We start from the raw sequence: 7,433 nt of genomic DNA, 5'->3' as shown, positions 1-7,433 counted from the left end.
GTGTAATGCAATTTATAGGAAAAACTGGCTCCTGCCCCCACTGGGTCCTGTGACATCACATTCTAGAACCTGAAAACAACCTATTAAGGCCACTGGTTCCCTGCTTCCTGTTTGCTTGCCGGGTACAGCGGTGAGTCCCCCATCATGCTCACTGTGTAATCCTTTCTCAAAACGCCGCTCCCATTAGGATTTGGCACCTTGGTCACTCACTCTCACTCACCTCACTCACCTCACTCACTCACTCACTCACTCACTCACTCACTCACTCACTCACTCACTCACTCACTCACTCACTCACTCACTCACTCACTCACTCACTCACTCACTCACTCACTCACTCACTCACTCACTCACTCACTACACCATCCATGTCTGGCAGAGGTTGGAGACCAGCAGCCTCGGCTTGGGACAGGGTAACAACAGGACAGACCTCATTCCCCACAGAGTCATTCCCTGCCTCCTGCAACAGGTCCATTACGGTAATAGAGTCTTGATCATGATACAGTTGTCCCTCAATGTCTACAGCACTGTTTCCCAACCAGGGGTACGGGGACCTACTTGAGCAAGTGAAACTTAAAGGGGGGGTATTATGCAAAATCGACTTTTTCAAGCTTTACATCATGTTATTAAGTCATTCCCTCATTAAAAACATGCCTGAAGTGTTGCCTTGGCACATTCACGTATTTCTGAGTAATCTGTAAAAACTCCGATGGCAGCCATTTTAGGGATAAAACGCGTGATTCCTTCAGGAAACGCCTCCGACCTCCAGGATACGCCTCCAACCTTTCGTCACCAGCCGAGTAACCAACCACTGCTCCTCAGCAGAACCCCCTCCCCGCAGTGTCTAGCCCTAAGATGTAAACAGAGTCATCATGGAGGATTAGCTTCATGTGTTGTGAACCGGAGCCACAGCAGACTTTTACAAAGACACATCAGTGTTTCTGTTACCGAAACATCCAGGATTAAAACCGGTGACAAGAACGCTTATTTCAGTGTCTGGTTCTGCGCTGGGCCTTGATGATGCACAGAGCCTCCGGAGAAAGCTAATGCTAAGCTAAACCTCGAGTCATCACGTGAAAACGAGAAATATGCACACATAAAGTCAATAAAACCACCACACACATAAAGAACCGTTTAACAATGATCACACACGGAGCCTGGCTTGTTGATTTGGAAGTTTATTGCTCACATTTCATCTACAGTGAGTCGTAGCCGAGTGGTTTTCTCCCGGAGCTAAGGCACTATTAGCCACGACAAGCTAACAACCTTCACCTTCACAACATTCATTGAAAATACGCAGCATATTATGCACAAATAACGTCAATAAAGCAGGCAACTACTCGAGGCAGCCTTTACGATGATCACACAATGAGCCTGGCTTTACACATTTGTGGTTTATTGCAGACTTTTCATCAACAATGAGCTGTAGTCGATTATAACAAGCTAACGGGTAACCTCGAAAAACCACTGTCCACCTGCACAGATAATGTCCGTCTTTGAATCGTATGGGCTCCTGCAGATCCTGGTGTCGTCCATGGGGGTATAGTTAGAGATCCATAGGGCATGGCAGATGCAAAGAGATAGCCTCCAAACAGCAGTTATTTTTCAGGCAAGAGCCCCTTCCAAGCGTCCGGTGTGGAAGGTTTGTCTCCAAATAATATCCTGTGTGGCCATTGTTCACAAAGTGATAAACAGTAGCTCCTTTCCAACAATAAAAATTAAAATGCACCGATCGTAGTTTCAATACAGTTGAGACAACGAGCGCAGTGTTGTTGTGATGCCACAGACAGCGTGTGGAGGGGGCGTGTCGGAAAGGGTCAGAGGTTCTTAAAGAGACAGAGGCCTATTTCAAGTCTTTCGCTACCGCCATTTTGAAAGAGCAATTTTATACAAGGCAGTTATTCTAATTTACTGCATTTACAGACCAACAGAAGGTTTCGTCATCATTGTAGTGTGCCATAGACTGGTGCTATGTGGCTGAAAAAAGCATAATACCCCCTCTTTAATAGATTTTCCACATCAATTCCAAAGGAAAGTTTAGTTTAGTTTAGTCGATCCTTTGTAATAATATTGGCAAGATTCTCAAGGTATTCAGGGCGTACTCGGAGTATGCGGCACAAAAAAGATTGTGAACCACTGCTCAACAGAAACCTCTTACTGTTGTGAATTTAGAATGTTCCTATATTCCTATAACAGCTAAATACTGTATGCATGTTCTGTACTAATTCTTTTTTCAATTTGATTTTTTACAGGAAACTACTGTTCAATATTCAAGAATTTAACGGCTTCTACTGTGATCACATTGCTGCTCTTTTCAAACCTCGAATACCTCGAATACAATGCCTTGAATCACTATTTTAAAGGACAATTTCATTTATACATAACACTTCAATTTAAGTATATACATTTAAAAAATAATCACATTTTGATTAACATTTTAAAACTCCACACTGGTAACTTTAAATGTTTACCATCCAACATTAGTAAACTTTTCTTTCTTTTTCAATTGACTGAGTGCTTACAGTTTACTGTAGTAACAGTAGTAGGTTAAACTCATTGATATTCACATGGTGTGTGGGACGGCTGGGTGTACATGGGGTGGACTCTGAGGATGCTGGGGAGCTAAACTGTCAGTGCATCTTTTTTAAAAGTAAATTCAACTGTGTTGATTTAACTTTAACTTTCATTTGAGTTTGAAATTTGTGGCAACCCCTGTCAAAAAGGGAGAAGTCAAATGATAAATAGAAGAACAAAAAATTAGAATGAAACAATGAAACAATTATGGGAGACAATAGCTAAACAACAAATCCAAATGACTTCAATCGAGTATCGGTATCCACAATGTGTGAGTTTGACAAGACCATTTGACGTATAGCTGAGTTCTGGATACAGTATTTTGTGGGGTAGGTCAGGCACGCATGGCCTGGCGAGACCAGAATGACAACCCACTGTAATTGTTTTTATACAGAGGGATAGCAGTCTGGGCCCCACGCTCTTGTTTGATCCGTGCTGTCAGGTTTATCTTCCTGTTTGCTTGCACATGTTCCAGCCCTGGAAATGTACTGGATGCCACGGCCACAGTCTGGATTCCCGACAAGGGCATGTACCCCCCAGACTGGCGCATCAGAGGCGCTGCTGATATTCATCTCAACTATTATTATATGAGGCTATGGCACAACATAGGGGTTGAGTTCTGCAGGAAGTGCTGCATCTGGAATAAGGTGGTGATTTGATGCGAGGATGTCATCAGCCGTCACTCAAAAAAAAAAAAAATTACTACACTGGTATAGCTTTTTTGACATATTGCCCACAGAGGCAGCGCTTTTCCAACTTGCTGATACAAAAAATAGAGAGAAAGTGTGTGCAGCAAAAGTACTTGGTCTCCATGACAACAGGCTTTTCTTGACAGGTCCCAACTTTGATCCCAGATCACTGGAGACCCCTGCATGTACAGCTAAAAAGACTTTGTGCAGAGGCTTCACACACACATAATTTTTTTCTAGAAGTGGAATAAAATTAGGTTTTCGTTCTGTATAATATACAAGCAGACATTCGTGGAAAAAAGACCTTTGTGTACGGTTCATCAAGCTTCTTTCAAGATCTGAACGAGCTGCTAGTTGTTACATTAATTTGGTGGTCTATGAAGCATGTCTTTCTCCCATCTGCTGTGCTTTACCCACTCCTACGTTTGTCCTTGTTCTGGCTCAGTTTTTGACATCTCCTTTAGAGTGCCAGAAATCTCAGCATGAGATGAGAGATAATGAGCAGAGGAGACAGCAAAAAGTTTGGTTGAGCCGCAATACTCAAAAGTGGCACAAATCAATTGGCTCATTTAATGCTTCCATCAACAACATGCAGTATAGAAAATGATATGACATTAAATTATTATTCTTAGATGGTCGGTCCCATGCCATATAGTGAACCACTGATCTATGGCAAGTTCAGTAAATCCACTGCCACTCGACTTGGGTCATGTGCCTCGTTTCGCCACGGTGACATTCTCAAAGACGAACTTTTTCAAATACGACACAAGACCTGCTGCTCCTAAGACAACATAAGGCCACATTTTCCTCTCTCATATCCTGCTTCCTGGATTTGAGATTGTATTGGACTGCAGATACAAGTGGCGAACAAAAACTAGTTATGTATGTGATGGAGTGGAAACTATGAGTCAGTCTGGAGCACAAAGCGCCATCTGTGTAAAGTTGTCCGGACTCTCCACTGTGCCACAATTGATTGGCAATGGCATTTATACAAATTCTGAGGACTTTCTTTGTCTCAGGCGGTGGGATCTGCAGGTGGCTGGACTTTTGCAGAGGGCACAGGGAGTCAAGTGGAGAGACCTTGGGAAGCTTTGTTAAAATTCACAACACTTCAGGGTGCACTAGAGTCAGTTAGTTACACTGTGTATATTCATGAGACTAAACTGAAGTTAAAGTTTGACGAGACAGTTTAAGTGGCTCTCAAAACTACAAGGCTGTTGATGCAAAAAAATAAAATCTTAAATGGGCTGTGAGGGGGGGGGGGGGGAATAAAGTCCTGACATGCAGGCCACATACAGTGCCTCTCGAAAGTATTCATACACCTTGAACTTTTGCACATTTTGTCATGTTTACAACCCTAAACACTAAACATAAAGATTTGATTTTGATTTTTTTACTGAACATTCACACACAAGTAACAGACAGCTGTGAAGTGAAAGCAAAATAATACATGATTCTGTTAATTTCTGAGTGCATTAAATTGTCTTTGTAACATTCCTCATGACTCCAGAATGTTCACACCTTGCCCTAATCATTAAATAGAGGTCACTTGTGTGTAATCTACTCTCAGTATAATTTCAGCTGTTCTTTTAGGCCCTCAGAGCTGTGGTCGGAGTGTATTGGTCAATAAACATCATCATGAAGGTCAAGGAGCACCAGAGAGGTCAGGGATAAAGCTGTGGAGAAGTTTAAAGCAGCATTAAGTTATACAAAGGTTTCCCAAGATTTAAACAGCTCCCGGAGCAACTGTTCAATCCATCATTCAGAAATGGAAAGAGTAAAGCACCAGTGCCAACTTACCAAGACGTGGTCGTTCACATAAACTAACAAACTGAACAAGGAGAGCACTGGTAAGAAATGCTCTCAAGTGCCCCAAGATAACTCTGGAGGAGATGTGAAGTCCTGCCGCTGAGCTGGGGGAATGTGTACATGGGACAACAATACTGTAAGTCGTATCTACACAAATCTGGCCTTCATGGACGAGTGGAAGAAGAACGCCATTATTGAAAGGAGGCCATAAGAAATCCCGTTTGAAGTTTGCTAGAAGTCATATGGAGGACACAGCTCCATGTGGAAGAAGGAGCTTTGGTCAAATGAGAGAAAAATTTAACTTTTTGGCCCAAATGCAAAACGTTATGTATGGAGCAAACCTGACACTGCTCATCGTCCTGAGTGCACCATCCCCAGTGTCAAATACGGGGGGGAGCATCATGCTGTGGGGCTGCTTTTCCTCACCGGGGACTGGGGAGATTGTAAGAATAGTTGTGAAGATGGATGGAGACAAATACAGGGACATTTTGGAGGAAAACCTGCTGGAGTCAGAAAGAGAACTGAGGCTGGGGCGGAGATTTACCTTCCAGCAGGACAATGACCCGGAGCACAAAGATAAATCTACAATGGAATGGTTCAATAAAAACATATTAATGTGTTAGAATGATCCAGTCAAAGTCCTGACCTAAATCCTACTGAAAATCTGTGGAAAGATCTGAAAACTGCTGTTCACAAACGCTCTCCTTCTAATGTGACAGAGCTTGAGTTGTTTTGTAAAGAGGAATGGGCTAAAATGTCAGTCTCTACGTGTGCTACTTTTGTAGAGTCAAACCCCAAAAGACTTGTGCTGTTATTGCAGTAAAAGGGGGTTCCACAAAGTATTTTTTCATGCTGTATGAATACTTATGCACGCCCCACTTTTCGGTTTTCTAATTTTTGAAAAATAACGGAATCATGTATCATTTTGCTTTCACTTCACAGTTGTTGGTTATTTGTGTGTGAACGTTCAGTAAAACAATCCAAATAAAATCTTTATATTTAGGGTTGTAAACATGACAAAATGTGCAAAAGTTCAAGGTGTATGAATACTTTCGAGAGGCACTGTACGCCTCTGTTAATGATACTTGCTACGGAATACAGATGGACCTACATCACCACAACAGATCGCCTCAGAAAATAATTGGCAGAACACACCAAGTGGTGACATGTAAATTTCTGGGCCGCTCTGCCAAACACCTATTAGCAACGCCTACACTGAGATTGTGCACACTAGAATGCACTGATGTGCCTACCTGGTCCAGTTCCAATATGTTCATTTAATAAGAATACATCGCCTCCAAGTAAGTGAGTTACAATGCAAAAGTTAAATCCTGCAGTGCATGGTAAATGTCATTAGGACTGAGGCCAATTTCAATTTGACCAACTTATAGGTCAATAAAACCTGCAGTTAGAAACTTTTTGGATTGTATTTGCGCAATTGGGGTGTATATTGTTGTTGAATATGTTTGGAAAGCTCAGTAACTGCACATACTGTATCAAAGGCAAATCCTCTTTTTCTATACACTTGCAGTTTTTGGCTTCATACACTGTATTTGTTTGCTCTAATGGAGGTGGTTATTTAGTACATATGTAACTGCTGCATTAAATGAACTCAATATGCAGCTACAAGACACTAGTGCTGTCTATTCACCTTGAACAGCGGGTTGCCTTTAATCAATGGGTGGAAGCCTCGAGGTTGCATGGCTGCAGTGAGTTCTTTTCTCTTGATGAAATGTCAAAGATCTAACAGACTGTCAGCATCAGCTGGCACCACTGAAAAAAATTACTTGAACAAAGACTGCACTGACCTCAGCAGCGAAAAGCAGTTTTCTCACAATTAAACAAATTATGATCTCCAGTCCTTCCCACCCCACCATCTGTATAATTATCACACAACCGCTGACCCTTGCACAGCCTGGGGACTGTGTGCCATACACAAGAAGAGGAAATCAACAAGTGAAAATCCTTGTAATACCAAACATTTTTATATTGAACAATGAAAAGCACTTGCAACACATTCAATCATTTACTAAGTGCATTATTGATATACGCTTGCTTCAGAGTGATAAAACCTGAAGTCTTTCAGCACCATGGACAGCAACAATGGCCCTGAGAGACAAACAGCTAAGAATACACAAGTGAGAAACAAAGTGTCAGGGATCTGGGGAGTCAAAGAGCCATCCTCCCCACAGGCAGTACTTAATGCACAGTTTGGTTCTAAAAGCCATCAGTCCTCCCAGGATGTCTCCACCTGTGACAAGTCTCTCAGGCCCAAAGAACAATTTCTTATTGGTGGTTTACTTCTGAGTGATGTTGAAAATGTGTTAACGTGATTTCACATCATTCCATACTGTTTAGAGA

Source organism: Gobius niger, assembly GCF_951799975.1.
Source record: "Gobius niger genome assembly, chromosome: 2".
Taxonomy (NCBI): Eukaryota; Metazoa; Chordata; class Actinopteri; order Gobiiformes; family Gobiidae; genus Gobius; species Gobius niger.
Note: the sequence above shows the minus strand (reverse complement) of the source record.